Source organism: Pararge aegeria, chromosome 5 (assembly GCF_905163445.1).
Source record: "Pararge aegeria chromosome 5, ilParAegt1.1, whole genome shotgun sequence".
Lineage (NCBI taxonomy): Eukaryota > Metazoa > Arthropoda > Insecta > Lepidoptera > Nymphalidae > Pararge > Pararge aegeria.
Window position 1 is genome coordinate 2,215,636 of NC_053184.1, and position 20,594 is coordinate 2,236,229.

Consider the following 20,594-nt stretch of genomic DNA (forward strand, 5'->3'; position numbering starts at 1 on the left):
CCACTGCGTCAATCGGCCGCCTAATGAACATAATATAATAAAATATTTTTACATTAGATTAGACTGCTTTGACTGCTTTGCACGCAAGTCGTAGGAAAATTTTTAGTTCGGGAAAATAAATGATTCCGGCGGAATTTTTTCACAGATAATATATAAGTTACCGTTAGAAGTTTTTTTTAAATGTCACTTTATTACATTTAAAAAAAACTCCTAACGGTAACTTATATATTATCTGTGTCTTGTTTCTGAAAAATTCCGCCGGAATCATTTATTTTGCCGACGTTATATAATACGTTTGAAATAAACTTAATAAGAGAGGTATACATTATTGTTCAGTTACAAATAAATGCATAACAGTTGTAGCTAGATCTTTTTCCTGATTGTAATGCTTGATTTTAAATACAAACTGACTCCTAGTCAAATACAAGAAATGTTTCTTTTATGTGGTAACAAAATCATTAGCGTTACGTATAATCGTATCGTAACACTAACATACCATAATATCAATATAACATTGCTCGGAATGTATCCAATTGCAAGCGAAAAGTTTTTGCAGTTGATCCCTGAAATGAATTGTGCAATTCTATAATTTCAGTCGAGTTGCAAATTGCAATTTGCAGATCTCCCTTAGTCGTAATAAGAACCGTTCTCGCATTGAATAGTTGCAGGAAACTTTGATTGGATTGAGCATAGGACGACGCCACGTCAGTATGAGGCGCTACGTTTGTATGAAACGCAACATTTATTACTCCTACGTAAAAATTTACTCGCTCTTCTTCGTAGGGCCTTCGGGTATCGAACCGAAATGGAACTTTATAGTAAATTGCAAACGAAAACTTGTTGCATCTGGTCCCTCAAATGAATTGCGCAATTCTATGATTTCAGTCTTGTTGCGAATTGCGATGGAAGGACGTCGCAATAAGAACCCGCCTCGCACTGAAAAGTTGGAGACAACTTTGATTAGATTGAGCGTAGGACGATGCTACGTCAGTTTGGCAAGCTACGTTTTTATATGACGCTACGTTTATTAAACTTACGTATGAGATCAACTCGCTCTTGTTAATCGTGGAGTCACATTCGGGTATCGACCCGAAATGTTACTACAGTAAATTGCAAGCGAAAAGTTGTAGAAATTGGTCCCTCAAAAGAATTGCGCAATTCTATAATTTCAGTCGAGTTGCAAATTGATGCACGGGAGTCCTAATAAGAACCCGTCTCGCACTGAAAAGTTGCAGACAACTTTGATAGGATTGAGCGTAGGACAATGCTACGTAAGTTCGAGACGCTACGTTTGTATGTGACGCTACGTTTATTAAACTTACGTATGAGATCATCTCTTTCTTCTTAATCGTGGAGTTGCATTTGGGTATCGAACCGAAATGTAAATACAGTAAATTGCAAGCGAAAAGTAGTAGAAATTGGTCCCTCAAAAGAATTGTGCAATTCTATAATTTCAGTCGAGTTGCAAATTGATGCACGGGAGCCCTAATAAGAACCCGTCTCGCACTGAATAGTTGCCTGAATGTTTAGAAATAGTTTTGTGTTTTTTTATCAAAAAATTACAAAAAAATTAAAAATTACCAGCCCGGATTTCGGAAATTGGCGATGAACCCCGTCCCGTCGGACTATGAAAGTGACGGAATAGAGAGAACGTAGTTAAAAAAAAAATCTGTCTGATTGATTTCCGAGGCCAAAATCAGTCAAGGGAACTGTATTAGATTGTGTAGTTTTTTTATTATACTACCCACGAGTTTCCATCACCACCCACGTACAGGATAATAATTTCCGCGACCCCCCGCATGAATGGAGCAATTTTGTCACAAAGTCGTGTTGAATTTATCAGACAACTCGTACCTTTTTTTTTGTATAAAAATATATTTACAATTCCCCGGACCCTTAGGCGTCGGTGTTCCTTAAATATTTCCACGGAGGGGCCGTCCGTATGGGAAAGGGTCCGCATACGTCGACTTGTTTATTTACTAAACGTCTGAGTTGACGCGCGTTACGTATTCCAATGGTATATGCTGCTGAAATCGCTTACGTCGCAGTTCTGAGCTTTCTACGTCGCTACAATACTAGCTGACTGCCAGCGAGAAATATGAAGTAACCCAGACTTGAAAACGGGCGTATAATCCTAAAAATGGAAAGTGAACGATTTTGGCGAAAAAGTGTAACTGGTAAAATTTTAAAAAAAGCTCCAAACCCGTTTGTGTACATATTCATTTCAAAATTACGTGATAAAATGAACAAAAAAACAAAACTTACAGCGTATGTAAATCTTTCCCCCAGAATAGGGCCATCGAATACAGAAAAAAACCAAATACAAAAGTAATACTGTGAATTTCGTATGTCTGAAGTGCTATTCGATTAACACTAATTTAACGGACAGTGCCGGCTCTGACGCTCTGAACCTAGTTAGTACACGATTTAGCATAATGTAATGAGAGTTAGCATGCTAAATACACGCTAATCGCCACAAAGTACTTTACGTACATATTAGTGACGCCACTGCCAATAATATGTTAAATTATGAAGGTCTTAGAAAAAATCTTAGGTACATTATTTTCTATAGAACCATAAATCGGTAACGTAAATAGCGCTCAAGATAACCTTGTAATGCCGACTTAACATTACCATATACAGTTTCAAATATGTACTGACTATGCACTGTCATCATTACTTACTTCATAAAATGTTTGACTCTCTTGGACCCATTTTATATATTGCACGAGCAGCCCTCTTCTGCAGGACGAAAACAGAACCTATATCAGCAGTATTACCCCATAATAAAATGCCGTAGGACATAATGCTGTGAAAATTACTAAAATACACAAGCCTAGCAGTTTCTATATCTGTCATATGATGAATCTATTTAACCGCGTATGCTGCAGAACTAAGTCTATTCGCCAAATTATGTATATGTGGGCCCCATTGAAGTGTAACATCTAATGTTATTCCTAAAAAGATAGTGTATACACCAAATCCAATTCCTCATTATTAAGTTTTACAATGTCAGTAGGTGTAACGCAGAACACATTTAACCGTATTTTCTTGGACAAAAATACTACATAGTTCATTCACTGTTTTTTTCGAAAAGATGGCGCTGATTAGTGTTAAATTTTCATCACACACACCATATACTCGTACATCGTAAAATATCAAACGTAAAAGAAACCCCATATCCATATCTTACAGCGTTATCTTTTTAGTACTTATATCTAATTTCAGCATAACACATTATAAACTCAAAACATCTAACTATCTGACTTTATAGTTAACTTTATTACTCAAGAGATAACTTCTTCAATCTTGATTTGACACTTCTGTCGGTACTCTTCTGTACCTCCTTATTCCCGCCATTTTTATAATTTTAATATGACCTTCTTCTTCTTCTTTCCTCTTTGATCTGTATTCCTGTCATTTTGACTTCTCACTCCAACTTATATCGATCACAGATTGTGAATTATTTTGACCAGTTTGAACGAAGATACCTTTTTTGTAACCAAATGTAGGTACATCAAATTTGCTTACAAATGTCATTATGAAATGAGGTAAAGTTATGTGTTAGACGCGGAACACTAACTTTGACCGAGCACGGTCTGAGGTACGCTCTGTATTTGGATTTAGAAAATCGCAAGACGGATCTGTGTACCGCGGTAAAACGTAATATCATGCAGAATAAAATGTCGCAGTAGCATGTAGTATTAAATAAACATCAATAAGAACGCTTGCAGGAGAATTACTGGGAAATAAGGGTACATATATTATGAGGCCACCCTAATCAATCGCTCGGTGTAGGCTTATACTAGGGGGCTAATATTTGCTTACAAGCGTCTAAAGACAATCGACTGGGGGCTTCAAAGCAGCCCCTTTGTGCATATCTTATCACATGATGAGTGGTTTTAACCGTCTGTAAAGCATGTTCTACAAGAACGGGTAATTAGTTATTTGTTGTGTACCAGTATGTAATTTAAATGGCCCGAAAAACTGCCTGTGGTGGTCTATTTTGTTTTTTGTTTGTACTAAATAAAACGTCCCTACATATCCAGTCAGGCAATCCGACATACAAATTTTGGTCGATTTATATATTGAATAAAATACATTGCTCAATAGCCACTTTTTTTTCAATGTATTTTTAAATTGTTGATATGATAGTATGGCAATTTATTTTTGGATTGTATTGAAAATCTTTACACACATGGTACAACAGTTTTTTTAAATACATGGCTGTCCTAGGGCACTATAAAATCTTTTGATCGAGTGCGCCTTGAAAATAAATCAGTAACCTGGATTCGAATTTACAAAAGTTGCAATCTCTAAATACAGGGTGAAATAATTCAGCTGCACTCACAATTCCAGTCCACTTTGCGACCAATGCTTCTTTTTCCAGCAATTTTTCCCATAACGATATGACTTGTATGTCATATCATTATGGGAACTCATATCTCTCCTACAGGTTTCATTAGTGCCCCAGATATGCATTTTTTCTGGGCTTAATGTTTTGAAATATTTCGGGTTTTGTTCGAAACGACGCAGAACAAAAAACCCAACCTGCGTCTGATTGCCTACATCTCAAATGATTTTATCCGTTCCCTGAGGTATTCTTAAATAGCCTACGCAGCAATGCCATACAATGCAGGAGTCAAATGCGCAAAGGGATTTTCAGTCGAAGTTGTAGACTCACATAATATAAAAAAAGCTGAAAACATATTGTCAGGATATTCATGAACTGGCAGATTACTGCGCACTGTGGGAAACATGAATACAGAAATCAATGGCAACGTTCACGGAATTCATGATTTAAAATTTTGTTTTGTATTAAAGAAAATGTTATCATAGCAAAATCACTTTCAATTTGTTTGAGGCTGTCATCGTTTGATCTTGGCCGTTTTGATAACACTGAATGGGGCTCATCATCCCACGCTTCTGTGGGTAGGAAGAGGAAAATATGATCACAACCTTTAATTCAAGTATTTACGTATATTGCTTACATAATGAATTTTACAGACATGTATAATATACAGTGTAATATAAGATTATTTGTACTATGGCCATCCTAATTAAAGCTTCTGTTACAGTAAATTTATAAAGTGGGTAAATAATTAAACTTTTGATAACTATAAATTCATATTTGCCAGATATTTTATTAAATTGTTAATAGATGAGAGAAAAGGTAAAGCTTAGACTAATAGGACATATGAAATGTTTTCGTAACGATTATTATTAGTGTTGTTTGTTGTAAATGATAATGTCTGAAACCGAAGGCTTAACGTACCCAACATGAAAGGTCTGTCATAAGGTAGGATTTTTGAAATGGTCACCCATTAAGTCAATCAGAATATAATTCTGCATGCATTCTGCGTAGAAGCCTATTTAGTCGTTAGTAGTTACTTACTTAAATACTTTTGTGGGCTAAAGTTGATAAACAATAACTTGAAAACCCTTGCGAGCTCTTGAAATTACCAATTAAATAGTAATTTTATAAAGTGGGCGGTAACTCTGACAAACGCATCTCTGCAACGACTAGATGAAAAGAAATAAGTTGGACGAGAAACTTCGCGCTATCTCGAGCGCTGGACCCGCACGAGATATAAAGAGATAATTTTTCGCAATTTAATCCCGAATATTCAAAATTAAGAGGTTCCTCACGTTTAGATTTAAACTTTAGCTTATATCGTGGAAGTCGAGGGTGGCTTGATTCTCTAGCCCGGCAATATTGATACTCGTACAAAAAAGGAAAGCTGGTGAAGACGAATCTGCGTTTATATTTAAAGTTAACATTTTCAACAGTAGAGTTATAAAAAAAAGTTTGTCACTTTGTTATTGTACTAATTACGAAGCTGAAAAGTACGACCTAAGGTAATTTCGGTGAGCAAAAGTTGAAAAAGAATAAACAAGAAACCGCTCGCGAACTATTGAAATTACCAAGTAATTTAATAAAGCGGACGATAACTCTAACAAGCGCGTCCCTGCGGCGGCTAGATAAAAGGAAATAAGTTTAACGAGAAAACTTCGCGCTATCTCGAGCGCGGGACGCGGGGAAGGGACGGCGGGACGAGAGATGTCAAGCGATTATTTTCGCAATTTTCAATTGCACTTCTCATTTCGAGTGTACCTAATTAACCTGTTTATTTTTGATTATTTTTAAGTATCTTAATAGTAATAGTGGAAATGACCTTACCTTCGGCATTTCGTTACAATATTGAATCAAAACAACTCGCATAAAAATAATAAACATGGTAATAATACTTTTTAATCAAATGTATATAAAACCATAGGCTTGATAGTTTTAGAGAAAAATAATATAATCTACAACTAGTTTTTTTTATTCCACTACAAGTTCGTCCTTGACTGAAATCTCACCTGGTGGTTTAAGATGGTAGCGGGCTAACCTGCTAGGGAGTATAGTAGTGTTACCCCAAATCAGTTTCCACGCGACATCGAACCGGAACACTAAATCGCTTAGCGGCACGTCTTTGTCTGTAGGATTCTAACTAGCCAATACATTCTATCTGTTCTATAATGTATGTCTGAATGCATGTTATTTTTTTGTTCACAAATAAATAAATATAGAGGGCGTGAAGGAAGAAAAAACACAAACACATTGTGCATTATCGGTATCACTCAGGTGTGATAGTGGCATATCTTTGTCGATAGGGTGATAACTAGCCACAGACAAACCCACTAATTAAGTTCGTTCGTTATATTTCAACGTAGTTACTCTGACAGGTAACATGCTCTACAGAACATTGGCATTAACGATCAACACGAAACCTTGTCTAAGTTGGATAAACTAAGAACAAAATGTTGTACTAAAAACTAAGTATCTACCTTCATGTATGAAAATTCTCATGTTACAAACTCACTTCGAAGTATCGAGTGTTACAAAAGTTGGGAGTAGTTAAGACGCTATAAATTATGACTACGAAGTTACGGAGTTGCGTTAATAATAAATAGTTCGGGAGACTCGCGCCTTGAGAGCTTGCTAACTTGGGAAGAGCTGTTAATTCTAATATACGTTTACGCTCGCGTCTTCTCGTGGGATTAAGAGTAATTATTTAGGTAAGCCCGCCAACTGGCAATGGGAAAGATGTGGAATCCTTTCCCCTGTTGGACAAAGATTAGTTGTTTTTTTTACCCAAGAAAGTAGTGGGTAGAAGAAGCCGTTACTTGGCGGAATTCCATGACATATTATGAAAATGAAGCTTAATTTGCTATACTCCGCGAAAAGCAGGAGAGTCTGTATGGTGTAATTTGTCATTTCTTCAATCCTTATACCCCACACCAAACAGATCTTCGGCAATGTCCCCTCTGAGCACGTAACCAGAGGATCCACAGGAGATGTTGACTTTACAATGAATAATCTTAAGTCAACACCTCATCAACTCATTTTAACAATTATTCATTCATCTTAGAATCCCTACATTCATCGGTTTTCCAAGCTATGTCCAATGTCCGTCTCATTAGATGATGACGATGATGACACTCAGTTGAGTTTTTGAGCCACGCATTATGAAGAACTTCCAGGCATCCAGGTGTCCTCATGACGTTTTGCTTCACCGTTAAAGCAACGATAATTAATTGCAGAATCGCACATAACTCCGAAAACTTGGAGGTGCGTGCCGGGGTTTGAACTCGTTCCCGAAATTGAGGTTAAGGCCTGACCACTATGCTATCAACCATCCATAGTCTGTTAACTCCGTCACCCATTCCTTATTTTGCCGTGCCCGGGTAAAAACAAATATTGTTAAGACTGCTTTGATCTACTCAAAGCAGCTTACCTTCACTTTACGGTCCGTAAACTTTCTGTTTCCTTTGAATGTTCATATTTGCACAGCCCTCGCTCGCCTTCACGCGATTTGACAAAGAAACGCGGTACAAAACAGGACTGGGAATGGAATATGTTATCCATTGATATGACAAGACATAGATACACAGTGCCTCAGAAATAAAAAGCACAGTCTGAAGCTTTGTGACAGAAATTGTGAGTTGTCCGGGAAATATTGCCAGGCTTATTTCTGTCAAATTCAAAAATGTTTTATTCATGTAGACCTTATTACAGGCACTTATGAAGCGTTTATACATTTAACATGTTACACTAATGTTAGTGATGGTGATAACTGTATTCGTTAACATAAAACTAAAGCTAGGAGGGTTCCAAACGCGCCCTGGTGGTTGGTGATAACAAAAAAAAACGCGTGTTTTTTTTTGTTATTACCATCTCACAGTCTAGTTAATGTTGAGCTATGAAGTAAGAGCAATTCATACTCAAGCTTTTTTATCATACATGTAATCCTTTATATTATAATAGGATTTTTCTATAAGCTTACGTTTTATATAAACTGTGTTCTAGTCTGAAGAGCGTGGGTGCCGGTGTAATTACAGGCACATGAGATGTAATACCCAGGTTTATAGACACTTTGTAGTAGGTGTTTCTTGCATGCCATGAGAAGTGTTGCTCTATTTATAGCCGATGGTTTTCCGGGTTAGCCATCTACTTGGTCCGTTAATTATTACTATAATATAGTTTTTTCATCAACACCATTATCCTCAGGCAATATATATCCCACTGTTGGGAACAGGCCATATTTCTCATAGGAGAGAGATTAAAATTATATAATAATAATAATATTTAATAATTTGCCAAATTGTGGGTACTTACATAACAAGTACACATTTCATTAAACCAGACCCTTAACAATCGACTGTCACAGACAGTGCAAATGTTTTTTAAAAATAAAATATAAATTACAATTACAAATTTTGTTGTACGGTTACAAAAGTAAACTAAGTAGCTATATTATGTTAGTAAAAGTTTCCACGCTGCTCAAGTGGTGGTTGGCAGACTGTAAAGATTATTTGTTATTACTTGTAAGTACTAAGTGATTATATCGCAAATCATAGATGATCCGATGGCGCAACTTGCTAGAAAAGTTAGTGGTCTGGTCTGGTCTGGTGAATGGCTCGGTTGCTCTAGTTACCACCCCAGCGATTAAGCGAAACGGTACGATGTCGCGTAGAAACCGATTGGGTGTATGGTTTTAATATAATTGCTATACCCCATAACAGTTTATCCGACCATGTTCACCAGGTTAAATGTGTATTGGTGGCCAAGAGCTAACTTGCAGTAGGATAAAAATAAAATGTTTAGCTGTTGATCCAGCTCTGTATCACTTTAACCTGATAATAGTTGTTACTTTTGAGGTTTGAGTAACTAACCTCATTCTATCAACCTCCCTTTATTGCAGTAAGAAGGAAGTCTCAGATCGAAATCACTTTTTCCTATTGAGATAAGAGGTCCGTGCCCAACAATAGGTACATATGATATATAGATAAACACTAAAAAACCATTTTCCAGTTGTGGGAATCGAACCCACGGCCTTAGACTCAGAAAGCAATGTCCACTGCGCCAATCGGCCGTCCAAAAATGACATAATTAGACTGGAGATGATGTTAAATTAATTACTGTGTATCTTGGATTATTTTAATCCAGAAGTGGGATATCCAAAGTTACGTTGATGACGGGGTTGATGACAAGATTGGGCTGGTGATGATAATGAATTCAATTAAGAACTGCGTATCTAGGATTATGTTAATCCAAGATTTTCGGCTGTACTTAACTCTTTGAACCTTATGTTTGGTTAACGAAGTTGTACGTGAATGTTCGATAACATTTGAGCTCCGGCTTATTATTCGATACTTCTTATAAAAAGTCATGTTTATATAAGTTAATTTGAATCCAAGGGTTTTATTAATTAGAATTATGAGTTTTTTTTTATAATAGGGCAACCCAAAGCATTAATATAAATCCTCTTTGTCATCTTACTTATGAAAATTGGTTAAAAACACCGTACTCGTTCAGGTGGTAACAAATTGGTTTGAAACGTACTTATTGTAAAATAAACAAATTACAAATTACAACGAAACATCTTTATAAATTTACAAAGTTTTTACAAATCTTTACATGGAGTTTTTAAAATTTCATAACTAGTGCCGGCATCTATTAAAACGGGGATGCAAGTTCTTACAAAATGATAATCTTACTTATTTATTAAATGTTAGTAATTGTCAATTAAGTTATATTAAAAATCATTACAAAAATGTTTATTAAATTTAGGTTAGATCTGAATGGCAATCAGACATAAAATTCATTGGAATCATCTTACTTCTGATGGTGTCATCTGTTGATACACAGGCTCCGCGGCGACATACATAATTTGATACTGTATTTGAAAGCTAATTGCTCGCTTCTGTTTAAAAAACAACTAATTCTTTTTTTAAACTAAAAACGCGTAGAACTTCTGACAAATAAATTTGTCCCATTCATTCTACGACCTATCTTAGAGTCGTTGCATTAGCGATAGATAGAGAGTGATAAACGACTAAGACACAGGGAGGTAGCTTTGCATCGTTCGAGTCCATGTAGGACTGAGGTGCATCGATAATGCAGTCGTATTTATATCAAAATACCCACCAACTCATTGTCATGAACATTGGTTGTTAATCAAATATAATATAGAAAGCCTGGCGAGTAAACTCAGCTCAGCTGCATATACAATCAGGAAAATTAGACAGCTTACCGATTTTGAAACAGCTAGGTGCTAGCTTTCCGAACCGGTGGTAGAGTCACTACAAACATACATACTTGACGTTTCAAAAGTGCTTATAAAGTAGGCCTACTTGAAATAAATGAATTAGAATTTTTTTAATTTTAATTTTAATTGTTTCTTGAACACTATCTATATATTTAATATAATATCTGAGAAATATGAATTTATAGTTGCCAAAAGTTTAATTATTTACCCACTTTATAAATTTACTGCAACAATTGTTTAATAACCTATAACTTTTCTGATGTACCGGTCTATAATTTTTTTTCAACTATAAGTTATCCCTTGACTGAAATCTCATGCAGTTTAAGTCTAAGATGGTAGCAGGTTTTCGTTTTCGTTAATAATTTTTAATCCTACCACAGGAACTATTCGAGAGATCGGTATGGAAAGTACATGTCCTTTTCCATAGCATAAGTGACATGCATACCAAATTTCAAAGCTGTCTGCCTGCGGCTTAGCGTATAAACAATTTTAAATATTACCTCAGGAACTTCTTAAGGAATCGGGATAAAGAGTAGCCTATGTTCTTTTACATGTACATGCATGCCAAATTTCATACAAATCTGTTCAGCCGTTTTGGCGTCATTGAGTTACAAACATCCACACTTTCACATTTATAATATTAGTAGGATTAGTAGGATACAAGGATTAAATGGCCTAATAGCTTCATCAAATCGGTTTTCAAGCGCCATCGTATTGGATCGCTGGGCGGTATATTTATATCGGTTGTAACTAGCCACGGGTTAAACACCTAGACTCGAACAGGGAAAATCACCGCTGTGCCTGGGAGGTCGACAAAAAATCCTATTATTTACGTTACAAAACAATAGATTTAAAGAGTATTAGTCCTGAAGTGGTGCCAAAGCAAATAGATTTTTCGATAGTTTCACGGCTGCTTTTATGACCACTGCCAATTGCAGTTTGCACCATTCTACGTGCCGTTAGTTTTAACAACGCGTAGCAACTTGCATTGTTAACCAACTAACAAAAAAACCCGGCTCGCATTGCATCCGAGTTCACTTTTAACCCCTGACGCAAAAACGATGGTGATTCGACGTATCTGAGTGTGTGTGTGTGTGTGTGTGTACAACTTCCTTTAATATGGGTATTAAGTATTTATTATTATTTTTGCATCGTTCGAGTCCATGTAGGACTGAACTCAATGTCATGAACATCGGTTATTAATCAAATATAATTTAAATTGTTTCTTGAAAACTATCTATTAACTATTAAGTATAATATCTGGCAAATATGAATTTATAGTTATCAAAAGTTTTATTATTTACCCACTTTATAAATTTAATGTAACAAAATTTAACATTGTTACTTGTTAACTTATGAACGCTTCATAAGTGCCTGTGATAAGGTCTGCATGAATAAAACATTTTTGAATTTGAATAAATATTAAAAGTCGGGAGTTTATTAAATTTGAAATTTTTAAACAATAATATTTAAGGCTGACTTACTGTTTATTTTAAAATAATATTTTACAGTTATAACAATATCTTTATAATCTAAACATTACCAGTCCACTTATAGCACATAGAACTTTTTACTAAGATTGCCCCAGCCGCATTATAAGCCTTGATAGCCCGCGATTGTGTAGATCACAGAGGTACAGTAGCTTTCATAATTCAAAATTCATTTATTTCAAGTAGGCCTTATATAAGCACTTTTGAAACGTCAAGTCTATCTGTGTGTAGTGACTCTACCAGCGGTTCGGAAGGTAGATTCTACCGAGAAGAAGTCGGCAAGAAACGAAGAAGAAGAAGAACAGCAGTTGCTCGTTCCAACATCAACAATTTACATTTTACATTTTAACATTCATTTATTTATCTTGTTTCTTTGTCGAGCTAGACCTCTAGAGTCTAAAAATAAGCAACAATAATCCCTAAGATAATAATACTTATGTACATTATTTAAATTATAAGGTTGCGAGATTTACCGTCTTTAAAAAAATTAAACAGTTTTAAATGACAATGTGAGATGGGGATAACAAAAAAAAAACAATCGGCTGAGTTTGCTGTGGGCTTCTTCTTAGACCAGGGCGCGTTTGGAACTCCTTTAGCTTAAATTTTAAGTTGACGAATTTAGTTATCCCTTTAACTCACAATATTTTACATGTGTACCTATCTACGCATCAAAAGTGCCATCTATGTGCCTATTCGAATAAATAAGTATTTGACTTTGACTTTGACTTTGATTATAATTTTTATAAAGAAGTTAATGAATCTTAACTAAAAGTATAAAATAAAATATAAACATGACTTCGGAAAAACCCATTCAAAAATACGTTAAATAAATAAAAAATAACAAAACCAAAAAGCTAAGTAGTACTGACGATTTAAAAAAAATATTTTTCCCTTCACCTTCAACGTGTTACATGAAAATGTTTCAAAGAACATACATTTTACAATTTTCCATTTCATGAAGTGAACTACCACTTTATTTTTACAAAATATTCCTTTGTTAAATCACATGGATTTCAACGAATATGTGCACTGAGCGTTCAAAGGAGTTCAAAGTTGGGAGAAATGGATTTCGCACTACCTTCCATGTTCTACGGATCTTGAAGTCGTGGGTTTTGTTCCTGGGGGAGGTCAGGGTTAAGTAGTAGTAGTAGAGCTTCTTGTTTTAGAGCTCGTTCCGGGAAGTATTACCGCCATGCCTATTTCAGCCGACACTGCTTTCTGAGTCCAAGGCCGTGGGTTCGATTCCCACTACTGGAAAATGTTTGTGTGATGAGCGTGAAAATTTTTTAGTGTCTGGGTGCTTATATATGTTTGTTCTAAGTATTTATGTATATAATTCATAAAAATATTCATCAGTCATCTTAGTTCCCATAACACAAGCTAAGTTTACTTTGGGGCTAGATGGCGATGTGTGTATTGTCGTAGTATATTTATTTATTTATTATTTAAAATACCAGGATAACATCTATGCACCTTAGCATTGTTTTTATACCACTACAAGTTAGCACTTCAATCAAAGCCGAATTCCCTTAACATTATTACAAATAGGTGTCGTAACTTTAGAAGGCGCCTAACGTCTTTAGTAATCACATAAGAGTAGGTAATTTTCTCTAGAAATCACTTAAATCACTAGGCATTCCATTAAGGCGCTCTCTATGTTTAGTGAAAACGGGCATCATCACGTCAACCCATTACCGGCCCACTACAAAGCACGAGTCTCCTCCCATAACGAGAAGGGGTAAGGCCGTAGTCCACGGATTGGTGGACCAGTGAAAACGGGCATAAGAGACTTTAATTGGACCTCTACGTCACATTAGTTATATTACACCGATGAAGACCTCAAACCAAGAGAAGAAGTACCTACCCCCGACCAACTTTGATAATTCTTTGATAATTCTTCACTCTTTTGATAATTCTGTGCCTAAGTTCTTAATCCCTCTCTCTCTTATGAGAGAGGAGGCATGCGGCCAGCAGTGGAATATACAAAGTTACGTTCATGATAAAGTTAGACTGGAGATGATAATGAGTTCAATTTAGGACTGCGTATCTTTGATTATAATAATTCAAGATTTTTGGCTGTACTCTATACTTAACTCTTTAAACCTTATGTTTGCTTAACGAAGTTGTACCTAATTTTTGATAACGTTTGAACTCCGGCTTATTATTCGATACGTCTTTTAAGAAAGTCATGTTTGCTTGAATCCAAAGGTTTTGATAATGAGAATTATGTTTCTCTATAAAGTATGTGAAGGCTCGATAGCCCAGTGTGTAGGACTTTTATTTCACTTTCGGGGGGCCGAGTTCGAGGCCACCTCTAACATTTCTAAGTTATGTGCTTTTTAAGAAATTAAAATATCACTTGCTTCAACGGTGAAGGAAAACATCGTGAGGAAACCTGCATGCCTGAGAGTTCTCCATAATGTTCTCAAAGGTGTGTGAATTTCACCAATGCGTATGGCCAGCGTGGTGGACTACGGCCTCAACCGCTTCACATTTTTTCAAAGTCAAATATTTATTTATTCAAATAGGCACATAGATGGTACTTTTGATGCGTTATTATATACAAAATGTGTATGTGTATAGCAGTGAGTAGTGATGGCGATAACTACAATCTTAAACTTAAAACTAAAGCTACGAGGGTTCCAATCGCGCCCTGGTCTAAGAAGAAGCCCACAACAAACTTAGCCGGGTGTTCTTTTTGTTATAACCATCTCACATTGTCATTAGAAAATATTTAAGAAGCAACCTGGTTAGAGCAATTGTTTACACCCAAGCTTTTTTATCGTTTACGTTATCCTTTATACTATAATAGGACTTTTCTATAAGCTTTCGCTTAATACAAACTTTGAACTTCTTTAGTGACATCCCCAAGATATCAACCGGTAATTTATTATAAAATTGTATACAATTTCCTTTAAATGAATTGCTTATTTTGTGTAGTCTAGTGTACTGCACTGCAAGTTTATTTTTGCTTCTAACGTTCAAATTATTGCAGTCACATTTTCTTTTAAATTTTGATATATTTTTTTTATATTTTTGTGGGAGGAGACCCGTGTTGTGTGGTGGACCGGTAACGGGTTGAGGAAGATGATGATCATGAATAATCCATTCATTGCGTAAACTATTTACCACCTCCAACTAAAATATTAAGACCGTCATACACTTCACTGTAGGTAATCACCCTAGATTGTATTATAATATACAATTACGTAATGAGTACACACTCGAGTCGCGAACGCGGCGTGCCTAATTAATCGCTTGAACGATGCATGCGTACTCCGCCTTATGTATTAAGGTGCCTAATATAATTAATACACGAACCGCAAACTAAGCACATATTAATAGCTATATACAATAAACTATACAATATGCTTCTGTACAATAAACTAGCTATTGTTAGCAAGTTTTCTCCAGAAAACTTCACGCGTTCGATGATACAAAATTTTATGACGATCGGTTTGGCAATTAAGTGGTGAAAGCGTAATTAAGTAAATAAGCTCACATTTATATTTATAATATGAGATTAGAAATACATTTATGATCGAATACCATCCCTGCGACATCGTCCGGGTTTGTTTTAAGTTTTCAAAACGATAACCGACCCGTCTGCCCAGCGTGGTGATTATGGCCAAAGACTCTCTTGGGAGAGGCTTTTAGCCAAACAGTGGACTGTTATAAGATTGACGATAAGTTATAATAACCCGGGTCCGCCAATTTCAGAGGGGGAGAGAGAGAGAATTTTTTATTACACATAAAGTACAATAAACAGAAACATAAAAATAGAAGCAGAATACAAAAGGCGGCCTTATCGCTTAGTAGCGATCTCTGCCAGGCAACCTTAGAATTAGAAAAAAAAGGTGAACAAACTGCAGTCGGTACAAAATATAAATTGCATTCGTATAGGAATAACTAAAACATAAACTAATATACACAAATGCATCTAACATATACAATAAATATTTAAAAAAAACCTCATAATATATAATTTACCAATATAATAAATCCTTAGATTAGAGTAAATAAATACCTACCATTAAACATCATTCAACATTTTTGTACAGGAATAATTAACAATTCTTTGCCCCACACTCGTGATCCGCATTTGAAGAAGAATTTTTCTTCGCAATTCAAGAAGTTTTTAAGAATATAGGTAGAAAAGCATAATATTTATAACCATTAAAATTTATTTACTTTCATGTAAATTATAAACAATATCGAACAATAACATGACCCCTGTCTTAGCATTGCATTTGGATGGTCCTTATATATGTAACCAAAAAATGTAAATACCGTTAGATTGTAAACCTTCTCGCGTGATTGTAAACTATATAAAGGTTGATAACGTATTCAAATTCAAATTCAAATTCAAATTCAAAATTTCTTTATTCATGTAGGCCTATCACAGGCACTTATGAAGCGTTCATACATAATTGTTTACATAATTGTAACGGGATGGTGATAACTTCGTTCGCAAACTTAAATCTAAAGCTACGAGGGTTCCAAACGCGCCCTGGTCTAAGAAGAGCCCACAACAAACTTAGCCGGGTAAATTTATTTTTTTGTTATCACCATCTTCCAGTAAATTTAAATTAAGCTATGAAGCTAGAGCAATTCACACCCAAGCTTTTTTATCGTTTAAATAATCCTTAATGTTATAATAGGATTTTTCTGTAAGCTTACGTTTTATATAAACTTTGAACTTATTGAGAGACAACTCAAAGATTTCATTTGGTAATTTGTTATAAAATAATATACAATTGCCCTTGAATGAATTTGCAATTTTGTGTAGCCTAGTAAACTGCACAACGAGTTTATTTTTGCTTCTAATATTTATATTGTTACAGTGCATTTTCTTTTTAAATTTTGATATATTTTTATGGACATAAATTAAATTTTCATATATGTACTGACTATGCACCGTCATTATTTTTACTTCGTAGGTATCTGATATGAGAATGATATCTTTATATTTCACCAAATGTATCAAAACTATATTAAATCAGTTTTAAAGAGTTCAAATATGGTAATAAAAAATATTTCCGATTCCAATGTTATTTGATGAAATATTAATTACGTAGATGACAATTTGTTAGGTTCTCGAGAAGCGTATCCCATCGGCCTCCTTTCTTTGAGCAGGCGTGTAGCACATTATACAAATTGGCTCGGAGTTAATTACCTTACTTGGGTGTCGCTTCTTGTACAGTGTTAGCAACACCGTGTGCTCTAACAAGCTCGGAATTTCAAGTGGCTGCGTGAAATTAGTAATTCAGTTAATTCCCTGCTTGTTATTACGTACAAATTACATAACTTTACAATGGGTGCCTAATCACCATACATTTTTTAAATGCTTATTTTATCTACATTACTTTCGACAGCCGTGGGCTCAGTGGGCCGTGGGTTCGATTCCCACTACTGGAAAAACTGTTTGTGTGATAAACATGATTGTTTTTCAGTGTCTGGGTGTTTACCTCTATATAATAAGTATTTATATTTATTATATACATACAAATATTCATCAGCTATCTTAGTACCCATATCACAAGCTAGCCGATGCCAGAGAAAATTTACAGATATACAAATACAACAGCACGATAAGGTAGAACCTACAATTTGGCAGCCTTATCGCTAAATAGCGATCTCTGCCAGGCAACCTTAGGACAAGGAAAGCTAAAAAGAAAACTTCTATTATTCCCTGTTACCGTGCTTTGACAGCTGGACACGTTAATTTTATTTCTAGTCAGGGGATAAAATCTAGGAATATAATTTTATTTTGTCACCTGTGCTAGACGTGCGGTCAGTAACTTGTTTAAATAGGAGGTATATGCATCTCACTTCTTCCAGTACGATTTTTTTTAAGTAGCTTTGTGCATGATAAGTTATATTTGCCAGCAGTCAATATGTTAACGATATATCAAGTAAATTGTGCAAGACTTGCTCGAATGTACTCGCATCCTCACAGGCGAGGACACCAGCGTAAGTCTAGTCGCCACACTGCACTCGATCTCCGACATCAAAATCAAAATTCAAACTTTCTTTATTCGTGTAGGCCTATCACAGACACTTATGAAGCGTTCATACATATATGTTTACATAATTCTAAAGGGATGGTGATAAGTTCGTCCGCCAAGAACATACTTAGCCGGGTAAATTATTTTTTGTTTTATCACCATCTCACTGTAAATTAATATTAAGATATGAAGTTAGAGCAATTCACACCTAAGCTTTTTTATCGTTTTAGTATTCCTTAACATTATAAAGTTATTTTTCTGTAACATCACCTGCAATGTAGGTATATGGTATGCCCATATAGGTATACAGGCGAAAACAAATGCGAGTACAATCAGTCGCTTGCGATTGCCACATAAACAGTCATAGTTTCCCGGGTAATTGTGACCGGTTGCTTGTACGTGGGCAGCAGTTTTAAGGCGACGGATAGCTGCGATCTGCGTGCAATCAATAGCTGCGACCCGAAGATACGGGACCTTAAGAATCATTGCCCCTGTAGGGCACTCACCCATTTCCTAAAAGTAGCTAAAACAAATAGAAACGGAGGCAATTACACGAATTCCCCCAGCACATGTGTTAGGATCGCGCAGATAACAGATAACTCGAGCACCGGATTAGCGTCGCCACTAAATACTGATTACCCTGACGTCCCCGCGCGGACCACTGAATAAAGATTAAGATTGCTTAATTTATACGCTTCTCTTGTTTATGTCTTATGTCTCGTACGTAGCTTGTCGGTGATAAGTATACGACCTTGGATCTGGATTCACTGTGACATACAGTTAGTACAAACCTTTTTTGACGTGGTGAAATTAACCACAGGCATAAACATTATACAAATCTGAGAATACTTTTAAATTCTTTATGGCGTCGTGTCTTCTGTATGACTGAAGACTATTTTTTTATATTTTATCTATGTTAAGTTGTAATGTCTGAACCGAGACTGAAACAGTGGTATTTTCAGAGAACCTAATTATACGGGTACAGTTTTGAAAAACTTTGATCTAGTCTTGTAATTTTGGCGTCAGTCGCAATGTCTTGTTATGCCAGATTAAATGGCTCTACACATGAGACAATACAATTTGTGATTTGTGCGGATCTGAAAACTCGCGTAATCACTCCTGCAAAATTACTTACTAAATTGAAGTCAAAAAGGCGAAAGTACCAGCGAAAGTAAAACGTTGTTACGCTTGTTTGAATTTTAGGTATTATTTTATTTCGATAGAAAATGAAATGGCCTAGCGAAACAGCACCTACGTTTTAATTAATCAGAATATAACATCTACCTATGCTACTGTAATTATTCAAGCAAATAAATTTACTGTGATTCTGTGATAATGTATTCTGATTACTTTGTGCTTGGGTTTCAATTGAATATTTGATAAAATTGCTTCATAGAATTTAGAGAGCAAATAATTATTCGTACAGCAAACGAGGACCACGGGAGCTATGCACGGGAAGTTAGTGGTAATAAAGATTTTGCGCGACGCGAACGCGGAAGTTGTCATGATTTGTGCGGATGTGAAAACTTGCGTAATCACTCCCGCAAAATTTTAAAATGGCCATAAAAACAAACTTCCTAAATTGTAATCAAAAATAACTATGGACCAGCAAAATTAAAACGTTGAGGCTACACGAATTTTAGTTAACTCTGTTAGTACAATATTATTTAAATGCAATCACTTTTTACTTAGGCTTTAATGGAATATTACATAAAACGGTTTACAAATCAACGATAAGACAAGTTATTTCATGTATAACAACCAAAAGTTTAATTATTAAGGATTGGCGTTCTTTTAATTCGTAGTTTTAAATGGCTCTATACAATTTAGAGATAAAACAATTCATACAGCGAACGAGAGTCGTGGGAGCCATGCACGGGAAAATAGTGCTAATAAAGATTACGCGCGTCGCGAGCGCGGAAGTTGCCGTGATTTGTGTGGATGTTACTGCACGTGGATGCGAAAACTTGCATAATCACTCCCAGTACATTTTTATGCGTCCACAAAACTATTTTAATCGCAACCAACGATTACTTATGAAATACGAGCGAAAATAAAATCACCACTGTCCTAGTTTTCGGGATTAAGTAAAAACCATGAAATTTAACAATATTAAAGAGTTATTTAATTATTTGGGATGCATTCTTAAAATTCGTAGGTTTAAATGGGTGTATAAAATTTAGAGATAAAACAATTCATACAGCGAACAAGAGTCGTGGGAGCCACGCACGGGAAGCGGATGTAAAATTGCTAATCACTTCTGGTAGATTTTTAAAATTGCAATCAACGTTATATTATGATTTATTACGTGCTATAAAGCCATCCATCAATTTATGTAAAACACAATGTCATTTTATGTTGACGTGATGTATCCCTTTTGACACTGAGGTGATTGAAGGCTTAAGGTTTTGAGATGGTCAGATTCGATTCCAACATTCCAATTTGCAATTATTTTTTTTGGCAATTTTTCATTATTTCTAGGAGCGCAGTATATAAAAAAA